At 38.5% G+C, this 14,725-nt stretch overlaps 1 non-coding gene across 1 annotated transcript; it reads left to right on the forward strand.

Annotated features, from left to right (window-relative positions):
* Positions 1-9,200: 9,200 nt before the first annotated feature.
* Positions 9,201-9,304, forward strand: LOC133079046 (U6 spliceosomal RNA). The gene has a single exon (XR_009698018.1). It is a non-coding gene; the product is annotated as a U6 spliceosomal RNA (small nuclear RNA).
* The last annotated feature ends 5,421 nt before the right edge of the window (positions 9,305-14,725 follow it).

The following is a 14,725-nucleotide window of genomic DNA, read 5'->3' on the forward strand; positions in this document are numbered from 1 at the left end:
GCTTTACAATGGTGTGTTAGTTTCTGCTTTATAACAAAGTGAATCAGCTATACATATACATATATCCCCATATTTCCTCCCTCTTGCATCTCCCTCCCACGCTCCCTATCCCACGCCTCTAGGTGGTCACAAAGCACCGAGCTGATCTCCCTGTGCTATGCGGCTGCTTCCCACTAGCTAGCTATTTTACATTTGGTAGCATATATAAGTCCATGCCACTCTCTCACTTCGTCCCAGCTTACCCTTCCCCCTCCCTGTGTCCTCAAGTCCATTCTCTACGTCTGCATCTTTATTCCTGTCCTGCCCCTAGGTTCTTCAGAACCTTTTTTTTTTCTTAATTCCATATATATGTGTTAGCATACAGTATTTATTTTTCTCTTTCTGACTTACTACACTCTGTATGACAGTCTCTAGGTCCATCCACCTCACCCTCACTACAAATAACTCAATTTTGTTTCTTTTTATGGCTGAGTAATATTCCATTGTATATATGTGCCACATCTTCTTTATCCATTCATCTGTCGATGAACACTTAGGTTGCTTCCATGTCCCGGCTATTGTAAATAGAGCTGCAATGAACATTTTGGTACATGACTCTCTTTGAATTATGGTTTTCTCAGGGTATATGCCCAGTAGTGGGATTGCTGGGTCATATGGTAGTTCTATTTTTAGTTTTTTAAGGAACCTCCATACTGTTCTCCATAATGGCTGTATCAATTTACATTCCCACCAACAGTGCAAGAAGGTTCCCTTTTCTCCACACCCTCTCCAGCATTTATTGTTTCTAGATTGTTTGATGATGGCCATTCTGACCAGTGTGAGGTGATACCTCATTGTAGTTTTGATTTGCATTTCTCTAATGATTACTGATGTTGAGCATCCTTTCATGTATTTGTCGGCCATCTGTATATCTTCTTTGGAGAAATGTCTATTTAGGTATTCTGCCCATTTTTGGATTGGGTTGTTTGTTTTTTTTGATATTGAGCTGCATGATGAGCTGCTTGTAAATTTTGGAGATTAATCCTTTGTCAGTTGCTTCATTTGCAAATATTTTCTCCCATTCTGAGGGTTGTCTTTTGGTCTTGTTTATGGTTTCCTTTGCTGTGCAAAAGCTTTTAAGTTTCATTAGGTCCCATTTGTTTATTTCTGTTTTTATTTCCATTTCTCTAGGACCTGGGTCAAAAAGGATCTTGCTGTGATTTATGTCATAGAGTGTTCTGCCTGTTTTCCTCTAAGAGTTTGATAGTGTCTGGCCTTACATTTAGGTCTTTAACCCATTTTGAGTTTATTTTCATGTATCGTGTTACGGAGTGTCCTAATTTCATTCTTTTACATGTAGCTGTCCAGTTTTCCCAGCACCACTTATTGAAGGGCTGTCTTTTCTCCGTTGTATATTCTTGCTTCCTTTATGAAAAATAAGGTGACCATATGTGCGTGGGTTTATCTCTGGGCTTTCTATCCTGTTCCATTGATCTATATTTCTGTTTTTGTGCCAGCAAGGATTTGTAGTATAGTCTGAAGTCAGGGAGCCTGATTCCTCCAGCTCCGTTTTTCTTTCTCAAGATTGCTTTGGCTATTAGGGGTCTTTTGTGTTTCCATACAAATTGTGAAATTTTTTGTTCTAGTTCTGTGAAAAATGTCATTGGTAGTTTGATAGGGATTGCATTGAATCTGCAGATTGCTTTGGGCAGTAGAGTCATTTTCACAATGTTGATTCTTCCAATCCAAGAACATGGTATATCTCTCCATCTGTTTGTATCATCTTTAGTTTCTTTCATCAGTGTCTTATAGTTTTCTGCATATAGGTCTTTTGTCTCTTTAGGTAGGTTTATTCCTAGGTATTTTATTCTTTTTGTTGCAATGGTAAATGGGAGTGTTTCCTGAATTTCTCTTTCAGATTTTTCATCATTAGTGTATAGGAATGCAAGAGGCTTCTGTGCATTAATTTTGTATCCTACTACTTTACCAAATTCATTGATTAGCTCTAGTAGTTTTCTGGTAGCATCTTTAGGATTCTCTATCTATAGTATCATGTCATCTGCAAACAGTGACAGTTTTACTTCTTCTTTTCCTATTTGGATTTCCTTTATTTCTTTTTCTTCTTTGATTGCTGTGGCTAATATTTCCAAAACTATGTTGAATAACAGTGGTGAGAGTGGAAAACCTGTCTTGTTCCTGATCTTAGTGGAAATGGTTTCAGTTTTTTACCATTGAGAACAGTGTTGGCTGTGGGTTTGTCACATATGGTCTTTACTATGTTGAGGTAAGTTCCCTCTATGCTTACTTTCTGGAGGGTTTTTATCATAAATGGGTGTTGAATTTTGTCAAAAGCTTTTTCTGCATCTATTGAGATGATCATATGGTTTTTCTCCTTCAATTTTTTACTATGGTATATCACATTGATTGATTTGTGTATATGGAAGAATCCTTGCATTCCTGGGATAAACCCCACTTGATCAAGGTGTATGATCCTTTTAATGTGCTGTTGGATTCTGTTTGCTAGTATTTTGTTGAGGATTTTTGCATCTATGTTCATCAGTGATATTGGCCTGTAGTTTTCTTTCTTTGTGACATCTTTGTCTGGTTTTGGTATCAGGGTGATGGTGGCCTCATAGAATGAGTTGGGGAGTGTTCCTCCCTCTGCTATATTTTGGAAGAGTTTGAGAAGGATAGGTATTAGCTCTTCTCTAAATGTTTGATAGAATTTGCCTGTGAATCCATCTGGTCCTGGGCTTTTGTGTGTTGGAAGATTTTTAATCACACTCTCAATTTCAGTGCTTGTGATTGGTCTGTTTATATTTTCTATTTCTTCCTGGTTCAGACTCAGAAGTTGTGCTTTTGTAAGAATTTGTCCATTTCTTCCAGGTTGTCCATTTTATTGGCATAGAGTTGCTTGTAGTAATCTCTCATGATCCTTTGTATTTCTGCAGTGTCAGTTTTTACTTCTCCTTTTTCATTTCTAATTCTATTGATTCGAGTCTTCTCCTTTTTTTCTTGATCAGTCTGGCTAATGGTTTATCAATTTTCTTTATCTTCTCAAAGAACCAGCTTTTAGTTTTATTGATCTTTGCTATAGTTTCCTTCATTTCTTTTTCATTTATTTCTGATCTGATTTTTATGATTTCTTTCCTTCTGCTAACTTTGGGGTTTTTTTGTACTTCTTTCTCTAATTGCTTTAGGTGTAAGGTTAAATTGTTTATTTGAGATGTTTCTTGTTTCCTGAGGTAGGATTGTATTGCTATAAACTTCCCTCTTAGAACTACTTTTGCTGCATCCCATAGGTTTTGAGTGGTCGTGTTTTCCTTGTCATTTGTTTCTAGGTATTTTTTGATTTCCTCTTTGATTTCTTCAGTGATCTCTTTGTTATTAAGTAGTGTATTGTTTAGCTTCCGTGTGTTTGTATTTTTTACAGATTTTTTCCTGTAATTGATATCTAGTCTCATAGTGTTGTGGTCGGAAAAGATACTTGATACGATTTCAACTTTCCTAAATTTACCAGGACTTGATTTGTGACCCAAGATGTGATCTATCCTGGAGAATGTTCCATGAGCACTTGAGAAGAAAGTGTATTCTGTTGTTTTGGGATGGAATGTCCTATAAATATCAATTAAGTCATCTTGTTTAATGTATCATTTAAAGCTTGTGTTTCTTTATTTATTTTCATTTTGGATGATCTGTCCATTGGTGAAAGGGGAGTGTTAAAGTCCCCTACTATGATTGTGTTACTGTCAATTCCCCCTTTTATGGCTGTTAGCCTTATGTATTGAGTTGCTCTTATGTTGGGTGCATAAATATTTACAATTGTTATATCTTCTTCTTGGATTGATCTGTTGATCATTATGTAGTGTCCTTCTTTGTCTCTTTTAATAGTCTTTATTTTAAAGTCTATTTTGTCTGATATGAGAATTGCTACTCCAGCTTTCTTTTGATTTCCATTTGCATGGAATATCTTTTTCCATCCTCTCACTTTCAGTCTGTATGTGTCCCTAGGTCTGAAGTGGGTCTCTTGTAGACAGCGTATATATGGGTCTTGTTTTTGTATCCCTTCAGCCAGTCTATGTCTTTTGGTGGGAGCATTTAATCCATTTACATTTAAGGTAATTATCGATATGTATGTTCCTATTACCATTTTCTTAATTGCTTTGGGTTTGTTATTGTAGGTCTTTTCCTTCTCTTGTGTTTCCTGCCTAGAGAAGTTCTTTTAGCATTTGTTGTAAAGCTGGTTTGGTGGTGCTGAGTTCTCTTAGCTTTTGCTTGTCTGTAAAGGTTTTAATTTCTCCGTCAAATCTGAATGAGATCCTTGCTGAGTAGAGTAATCTTAGTTGTAGGTTTTTCCCTTTCATCACTTTAAATATGTCTTGCCACTCCCTTCTGGCTTGCAGAGTTTCTGCTGAAAGATCAGCTGTTAACTTTATGGGGATTCCCTTGTATATTATTTGTTGTTTTTCCCTTGCTGCTTTTAATATTTTTTGTTTGTATTTAATTTCTGATAGTTTGATTAATATGTGTCTTGGCATGTTTCTCCTTGGATTTATCCTGTATGGGACTCTCTGTGCTTCCTGGACTTGATTAACTATTTCCTTTCCCATATTAGGGAAGTTTTATACTATAATCTCTTCAAATATTTTCTCAATCCCTTTCTTTTTCTCTTCTTCTTCTGGGACCCCTACAATTTGAATGTTGGTGCATTTAATGTTGTCCTGGAGGTCTCTGAGACTGTCCTCAATTCTTTTCATTCTTTTTCCTTTATTCTGCTCTGCAGTAGTTATTTCCACTATTTTTTCTTCCAGGTCACTTATCTGTTTTTCTGCCTCGGTTATTCGGCTATTGATTCTGTCTAGAGAATTTTTAATTTCATTTATTGTGTTTTCCTCATGGTTTGTTTGCTCTTTAGTTCTTCTAGGTCCTTGTTAAATGTTTCTTGTATTTTCTCCATTCTATTTCCAAGATTTTGGATCATCTTTACTATAATTACTCTGAACTATTTTTCAGGTAGACTGCCTATTTCCTCTTCATTTTTTTGGTCTGGTGGGTTTTTACCTTGCTCCTTCATCTGCTACGTGTTTCTCTGTCTTCTCATTTTGCTTAACTTACTGTGTTTGGGGTCTCCTTTTCACAGGCTGCATGTTTGTAGCTCCCGTTGTTTTTGGTGTCTGCCCCAGTGGCTAAGGTTGGTTCAGTGGGTTGTGTAGGCTTCCTGGTGGAGGGGACTGGTGCCTGTGTTCTGGCAGATGAGGCTGGATCTTGTCTTTCTGGTGGGCAGGACTGCATCCAGTGGTGTGTTTTTGGGTGTCTGTGACCTTATTATGATTTTAGGCAGCCTCTCTGCTAGTGGGTGGGGTTGTGTTCCTGTCTTGCTAGTTGTTTGGCATAGGGTGTCCACCACTGTAGCTTGCTGGTTGTTGAGTGGAGCTGGGTCTTAGCATTGAGATGGAGATCTCTGGGAGAGCTTTTTCCGTTTGATATTATGTGGAGCCAGGATGTCTCTGGTGGACCAATGTCCTGAACTCGGCTCTCCCACCTCAGAGGCATAGGCCTGACACCCAGCCAGAGCACCAATACCCTGTCAGCCACACGGCTGAGAAGAAAAGGGAGAAAAAAAGAAATAAATAAATAAAAGAAAAAGAAATAAAGTTATTAAAATAAAAAATTATTAAAAATAAAAAATTTAAAAGTAAGTTAAAAAAAGAAAAAAGAAAGAAAGAGAGCAACCAAACCAAAAAACAAATCCACCAATGATAATAAGCGCTAAAAACTATACTTAAAAAAAAAAAAAAAAAAGCAGACAGACAGAACCCTAGGACAAATGGTAAAAGCCAAGCTATACAGACAAAATCACACAAAGAAGCATATACACGCACACTCACAAGAAGAGAAAAAGGAAAAAATATATAAATCTATATATAAAAAAAAGGAAGAGAGCAACAAAATCAATAAACAAATCTACCAATGATAATAAACTCTAAATACTAAACTAAGATAAACCTAAAACCAGAAACCAGTCAGTCGCATACAGCAAACCCCAAGTCTACAGTTGCTCCCAAAGTCCACCTCCTCAATTTTGGGATGATTTGTTGTCTATTCAGGTATTCCACAGATGCAGGGTACATCAAGTTGATTGTGGGGATTTAATCAGCTGCCCCTGAGGCTGCTGGGAGAAATTTCCCTTTCTCTTCTTTGTTTGCACAGCTCCTGGGGTTCAGCTTTGGATTGGCCCCACCTCTGTGTGTAGGTCACCTGAGGGCATCTGTTCCTGCCCAGACAGGACGGGGTTAAAATGGCAGCTGATTCGGGGGCTCTGGCTCACTCAGGCGGGGGGAGGGAGCGGTACAGGATGCGGGGTGAGCCTGTGGTGGCAGAGGCCAGAGTGATGTTGCACCAGCCTGAGGCGCACCGTGCGTTCTCCCAGGGAAGTTGTCCCTGGATCATGGGACCCTGGCGGTGGCAGGCTGCACAGGCCCCCGGGAGGGGAGGTGTGGATAGTGACCTGTGCTTGCACACAGGCTTCTTGGTGGCTGCAGCAGCAGCCTTAGCGTTTCATGCCCGTTTCTGGTGTCCACGCTGATAGCCATGGCTCGCGCCCGTCTCTGGAGCTCGTTTAGGCAGTGCTCTGAATTCCCTCTCCTTGCGCACCCTTTTGGGAAATCTGAGGTCTTCTGCCAGCGTTCAGTAGGTGTTCTGTAGGAGTTGTTCCACATGTAGATGTATTTCTAATGTATTTGTGGGGAGGAAGGTGATCCCCACGTCTTGCTCCTCCGCCATCTTGAAGGTCTCCCTCCGGAGTATTCTTAATTAGCAGAAGGCATGTTTAAAATGGGTTTTCATTGGTAAAATTAATGACTTGTCAGTTTGCATTAGGGATGTTAAAAATGGCTTTTAACTGGTGCAAATAGTGATTTTAAAGATACGTGGATTGTATAACATATTCTTGAGACTCCCTCCCCGATTTTATAAACAGACTAAGAATCTAGAAAACCCTGTGACCTGTATTAGGGATATTGTTCCTGATTATCCTGTGTCCGGCCATTGACTCAGCCCTCAGGCCACCAGTGGCCTGATATCTACCATAAGGTTAACGGAACTCTGCCTCTAGAATATGGTCATTTCTGCCCCAAGTGAACATTGCATGCACGGTGTAGTTAGACTACGTAAAAGGCCAAGAACTGGAATTTCATCAAACTTATCCAAAAGGGTATATGAGCTGTTTTGTGCCTGCTTCATAATAAATGTTTAATAGGTACCTTTATGTGGCCAAATTTGGTCAGAGATTCCTTCTAATACAAACTAGTGAAGAGGTTGTATGGGACATAGTCACTCCTCATCCATCTCTAATTATAGGTGGTTACATTATCCACAAAATAATCTTTGCAACATTACCCTTCACTCAGCATTTATCTCTTTTTAGCCACCTGCTAGATATTCTTAATGTCACCCAGGTGCCTATAGTAAAAACCTCATAGATCTCCAGACTCAAGACCCAGAGGGATTCAGTGGGATTCAGTGGGTGCAGAGGGCTCTCCTGGGTTAGCAGTCCCCTCAGGACTCTATGGTTTGTTCTGACTATTGCATGGTCCTTGTCCCCAAGTCCCAGAGGCAGTTAAGATTTCTCCACTTCCCTTTTGGGAACTGAAGACCTGAGGAGTCTTGACCAATACTTCCTGCAGACTTAAGTTTCTTCCACGAGGCCATGATCAAACCCTTTGGTAATTAACACAGATACGGACATCCTGGGGCCATATCATAGATAGAGGTGATGATGTTGATGATGATGGTGATGACTGTTAATACGATTTCCATTAGGCTAAAACCAATGTCACCATGGATTGTGTTTGGTTGCATATAAAATAAAACTTGAGGAGTATTGGCTTAAACCACGAAGGTTTTTTCTTTTCATATAATACATCTAGAGTTGGGCAATCTAAAGCAGGTGCAGGCCTGCAGTGGTGCAATCAGGGACTCAAAGCCTATCTTCCTGCTCTGTTATCATTCATTTGTGCCCCTTGTCCTCATGCTTTTAAGATGGCTGCAGCACCTCCAGGCATACAATGGGGAAGCACGGGGGGCAAAAGGCTTTCACAAAATAAGTTTTTGCCTTTTTACTCAGGAAGGAAAGCTCTCTCCAGGGAATTAAACTTACATTAAATTGACTTTGTCATCTCCTAGCTGCAAGGAAGTAGGGGAACGGGTAGTGACAGGTGACTAAGAGTGCTTACTATTCCTGCTATTTACCAGTCACTTTGTCATATACTTTACATACTTACCATCTCTAACATTACTCAGTAACCATTTTCTACATAATGAAACTGAGAATCAAAGACTTTTAGTAACTTGCCCAAGAAAATGGCAGATCCATGATTTGAATCCAGGTCAACTTGATTAATAGCAATAATAATAATAATAGTTAACATTGGTCAAATGCTTGCTGTGCTTTGGATATTCCTCTAGATGTTTTACATGCATCGACTCACTTCCTCCTCATAGAAACCTTCTGAGGAAGGTATTTTTATTATCTTTGTTATCAGATGAGGAAACCAAGGCTCAGAGAACTTAAGTAAGTTGCTTAGAGTCACTCAGGTTGTAAGAAGTGAAGCTCATGTTTAACCCAATTCTGTATGAATCCTGAGCTCTTGAGCACCCACTATGCAGCTTCTGAAAAATCAAATCGTTCAAACTGTGAACACTGCCACCATCTTACTTGGGTAGTAGAGGCACCAAGCAAACAAGGCAATGGTTAAATACCAATAAGGCAGCTAATCTATACTTCAACTTAGAAGGATTAAACAGAGGAGGAGTCTGAACATGGAAACTGAAGATTCCAGAAATAGCAAGAAAATGGGTAAAGTCCAAGATGGTGTTTAAGCATATGCCAGAATATGCACTTAATATTTTTCCCTGATACAAAGGCCTTCTTTCTCTACATCAGTGTGTACTCTTGATGAAGTCACAAGGAAATATCTACCACAGAAGATGACCATTGCTCATTGCCTTCCCAATAACCATTCTCTATTCTTTACTAATGGAACTCCCATTTTACTAAGGGCAACAGTAGCCTCAGTTAAAATGTCTCACGTCCATAGACTTCCTTGCCTCTATGCGCTGGCCATATGACACAAGACTGGCCAATGATATGTAAGTAAGCACAGTCTTTCGGTTAGGGCTTCCAGAAAAGTTATTGTTTGTTGCTGAAAAGATACAAGCTTGTGCTTGCTTTGGCAATACATATACTAAAATTGGAACAATACAGATATTAGCATGGCCCTTGTGCAAGGATGACATGCATATTTTTGAAGTGTTCTGTATTTTGTACAGTTCCCAGAAGTTTTGATACTTCACTGGTTAATACCAAGGGAACAATGAGTCAAAGCACAGCACGTGGCATCAAATTTGGTGATTTTCCCCACCAAAAGGAAAGAGAGACAGAGAGAGGAAGAGAGAGAGAGAGAGAGAGAGAGAGAGAGAGAGAGAGATGAGCTCTACTGGCTTATGCATTTTCCCTTTATTCATTCTTCTTCTTCCTGCCTGGAATGCAGTTGTGATGTCCAGTGGGGCAGCAGCCATCTGATGAGCATGAAGATTATAGTCTCTCACTAAGGATGGCACAGTAGAAAGATAAACAACTGCTTAACTGCCAAGTCCCTGATAGCATTGTGGAGCCTCCATACCTTCCTAAACTTGCCTATCTCTGGATTTGTGATGATTTATGAAAAATAAACCTCTATTTAATTAAGCGGCAGTAGTTTCATTGTTGTTGTTGTTGCTACATGAAGCTGAAGACAATACCAACTGATAGAGGTGTGCATGCTATTCTCCCCTTCAATCAGGTTTATTCTTGTTTACTACCAAAGTCATCTCCAGCATAAGACATATCATTGGCATTGACTTAGCTTCAACCGTATGGGGGACCAGGTGTGATGTCAATTAGTTTGGAAGGAGTAGGCTTATGGCTCTGGTACCTTGCACTAAAGAAAGCCTCAAGGCAACGATATACAATGGAGAAAAGACAGTCTCTTCAATAAGTGGTGCTGGGAAAACTGGACAGCTACATTTAAAAGAATGAAATTAGAACACTCCCTAACACCATACACAAAAATAAACTCAAAATGGATTCGAGACCTAAATGTAAGACTGGACACTATAAAACTCTTAGAGGAAAACATAGGAAGAACACTCCTTGACATAAATCACAGCAAGATCTTTTTTGATCCACCTCCTAGAGTAATGGAAATAAAAACAAAAATAAACAGATGAGACCTAATGAAACTTAAAAGCTTTTGCAAAGCAAAGGAAACTACAAACAAGACGAAAAGACAACCCTCAGAATGGGAGAAAATATTTGCAAACGAGTCAACGGACAAAGGATTAATCTCCAAAATATATAAACAGCTCATGCAGCTCAATATTAAAAAAACAAACAACCCAATCCAAAAATGGGCAGAAGACCTAAATAGACATTTCTCCAAAGAAGATATACAGATGGCCAAGAAGCACATGAAAAGCTGCTCAACATCATTAATTATTAGAGAAATGCAAATCAAAACTACAATGAGGTATCACCTCACACCAGTTAGAATGGGCATCATCAGAAAATCTACAAACAACAAATGCTGGAGAGGGTGTGGAGAAAAGGCAACCCTCTTGCACTGTTGGTGGGAATGTAAATTGATACAGCCACTATGGAGAACAGTATGGAGGTTCCTTAAAAAACTAAAAATAGAATTACCATATCACCCAGCAATCCCACTACTGGGCATATACCCAGAGAAAACCATAATTCAAAAAGACACATGCACCCCAATGTTCCTTGCAGCACTATTTACAATAGCCAGGTCTTGGTAGCAACCTAAATGCCCATTGACAGATGAATGGATAAAGAAGATGTGGTACATATATGCAATGGAATATTACTCAGCCATAAAAAGGAACAAAATTGGGTCATTTGTAGAGATGTGGATGGATCTAGAGACTGTCATACAGAGTGAAGTAAGTCAGAAAGAGAAAAACAAATATCGTATATTAACACATATATGTGGAACCTAGAAAAATGGTACAGATGAACCCGTTTGCAGGGCAGAAATAAAGACACAGATGTAGAGAACAAACGTATGGACACCAAGGGGGGAACATGGCGAGTGGAGGTGGTGGTGTGATGAATTGGGAGATTGGGATTGACATATACGCACTAATATGTATAAAATGGATGACTAATAAGAACCTGCTGTATAAAAAAATAAATAAAATAAAATTCAAAAATTCAAAAAAAGAAAGAAGGCCTCAGGGTAGTAAGGTGACATTGTACAGAGTATAGGCTTTAGCAAATCTAACCTTCATGACAATTTTTACTCCTCCACCCTGAGCCTCAGCTTCCTCATCTCTAAAATGAAGACTATACAAATTCATCTTAAACATTTACTGAGGGTTGTGTGAGATGTCTAATTCAAGTGGTACATATGTGTGTATTTTTCATTATTATTAAGTCCCCTCTCTTACCAATACAAATGGAACAAATCATCTCACCCTCTACTACTCCTTTCTCAATCCATCCCTCCGTCTTCTCATTATAATAAGAATGGTTTTTGGAAAAGGATCTGCCCCTAGGGTTTGGTCTTGGTTTTCATTTTAGGTAGACTTTTTGAGGTTAAAGAAAAGTTGGTGGGGAAGGGAGTGGGGAGAAGAAAAAGTCTGTAGAGTATAACCCCAGGCATGGATGACTGCTTTCAAGGAGAAGAGAACCCACAAGAAGAGAGCAAACATCTCCCCCTTCCTCAGAACTTGCATTTTTCCCAAGTAAAAAGGAGACTTGAGTTTGTGACAATATCTTTAGGCTCATAAAGTATAACTGCATTTTTAATTAGGGTTTTCCTTGAGAGCTAAGTCTTCTGAAATATGCTTTTGGTATCAAGTCATGATCATCCATACTATATATTTGTAATATGCACATATATACACCACATACATATTTATATATAACATTAGAGTCTGTTACCATGACAACTATTACAGTACTAACAAATTAAGCATTGCGACTCTGCTGTAATAAGAAAAAAAGAAATTCAAATGAAACACCAAGCATTTGTTTAAGCACAAATAGCTTTAGTAATTAAATACACAGAGAAAATTTTAAAAAGACACAAATTAATATTTAGAAGCCTTTTCTAGTGTGAAAATCAGCTTTGATGTTGTTTTCCCTTTTCCATTGCGTTGCATTATACATGTTTATAAATTAAGTTTGGCATTGGGTTAACGAGAATAGATCTGCTGTGTTGGAGCCCTCACACACCCAAAAGCTCAGTTCCCATTCTAAATAGTTACACTTTACATAGTTGGTGAGAAAGATTTTATGGCTCTTTGTATTCATCAGAAAGAGGACTTTTTAAAAAGAAAGCTTAAATGTGAAGTTGGTCTTACATCCCCTGTTTCACTCAGACAACATGTAGAACTACCCCTGGGGTTTTGAATATATTAACATCCTTTCACAATTAACCCTAATGGGACAACTGTAGCATTTTTCCAAGTAATTTTATTCAAAGCTGGAAAATACATAGTGTTTAAATAGATCTCATTATATCAGCTACACCAAATCTCTCCTCTTTACATACAGAGGATTGTACCTCTTTTCACTGTCATGCAACATTAAAATAGGAAGGCATACACAAGGATGACATGGATTTGACAAAAAATTAATGATTTGTACATCACTTTAATGCTTCAAATCTGCAATTCATGTATGCTAATTAGTTCATAATGGGCTGTTGAAGAACAGAACTGTCATCCCGCTTCTTCACAGGTTTCTGGAAGCTCCGATTCAGCACAGACTTGCCCGGTTGGCTGCTGGATTCTGGGTTGTAACATGGCAGATCTATGAGAACATCCCCCTCCCCCCAACACAATTGTTCCTGGATGTGGTGTTTAATCTCTCAGAGCTACGGTGGCATGTCTCAAATAAGTGATTCCTGGGTGCCGCAGTACATACCAGGAGCAAGAGCATAGCATCGCTATATCTAAGTGATTGATTTCTGGATTTTAGGCTGTCAGGCTATATACCTCAGAGGGCAGCTGTCAGCTTCCTAAATGTATGAAGTTGTATTATGCAGCACATTTTGAAAATGTATGTACAACTTTTTTTTTTTTAATTTATTTACAGATAAAAAGGGCTGCAAAACTTGGAGAGAGGAAACAAAGGGGGCTAAAAAGATCAGATATCTTTTTTTTCTGTGAAATCATGTCTGTCTTCTCCAATGCAAGAAAAACTGCTACCCATCCCATTTTCCTTTAGTCTTTGTGCTGCTGGGGCGGAGACAAAGGCTGTCACAACATCACGAGAGGGTGAGCTGAACCTCTTCACAGACCAAATGGAAACACAAGAGCTTGCTGGGAGCTGCGAGATTTGAAAACACGTTGCTCCGTTTTTACTGGCGAGAAAGCCGATTTTCCCTGATCTCATGATAGAGGCTTGACCCAATGTGTTTCTCACATCACATCTGCTGATCTGTGAACCCAGCTACTGCGCATGACCGAAGAGAAGTTTACACAAAGGAAACAAGCATCAAATTTGTCTTCAGGTTTGAAATATCAGTCAGGTTCCTGCTTGCTGAAATTTTGTCTTGAAGACTCTAAAATGAGGATGTATTTAATTTAAAATATTTTTTTCACTGGGAAGTATGAATCAGAGATGATAACGGAAGACCTGAACTAGGCCAGGAAAAAAAATGCTCCAAATGTAGTTGAGCTATTAAGAGATTTTAGATAATGAGGAATAGACAGTTAATAAACGTGCAAAATAATGATATACTGAAAGAGAGTTTAAAAGTGATCAAATTAATAAGAAATATTTTGTTTAGAGCTTTAGTTAAGGCCTGTATGTAACCATGGAGGAGAAAATATTTACTAATCAGAATAGATGTTTAATAAATGTTGAATGAATGAAGGATGCTCTTCAAATAATGTTGTGACTTCGGAAAGATATAAATGATATTTCAACCTAGAGGCTGAACATGGTTCTCCAATCAGCAACAGGAAACCTCACATTGACCAGAATGACTGTATTTTATCTACATTGGATATCTGAATAACACTTTCTTGTGAAGGAAACTAAACCACAAACTTGAAGCTCCCTCCAAAGCTTGGGTTATTCAAATTTGCAGATTTAAATTTGTGTTCTGGAAAATACTTAGGAGTGGGATGGCTGGGTCATTTAGTAGATGTATGCTTAGCTTTTTGAAAAACTGACAAACTGTTTTTCAAAGTGGTTGTACCATTTTACATTCCCACCAGCAGTTTATGAGGGGTACTGTTCTTCCACATCCTCACCAACACTTGATATGGCCAATCTTTTTAACTTTAGACATTCTAATAGATACATAATTATATCTTGCCGTAGTTTTGATTTGCATTTCCCCAAGGACTAATGATGTTCACCACTTTTTCATGTTCTTATCTGCCATCCATATACCTTCTTTGGTGAAGTGACTGTTCAAATATTTGCCAGTGTTTAATTTGGGTTGTTGGTTTTTATTTTTATTGTTGTTTTTATTCTGGATACAGGCTTTTATCAGATATACAATTCGTAAATATTTTCACCTAGTCTGAGTCTTCCCTTTCATGTTCTTAGCACTATTTTTGGAAGAGCAGATATTCTTCATTTGGTGAAGTCATATATATATGTGTGTATGTGTGTATATATATATATATATATAGGCATACACACACACGCACATATATGTGTGTG

This window comes from Eubalaena glacialis, chromosome 1, assembly GCF_028564815.1.
Source record: "Eubalaena glacialis isolate mEubGla1 chromosome 1, mEubGla1.1.hap2.+ XY, whole genome shotgun sequence".
NCBI lineage: Eukaryota > Metazoa > Chordata > Mammalia > Artiodactyla > Balaenidae > Eubalaena > Eubalaena glacialis.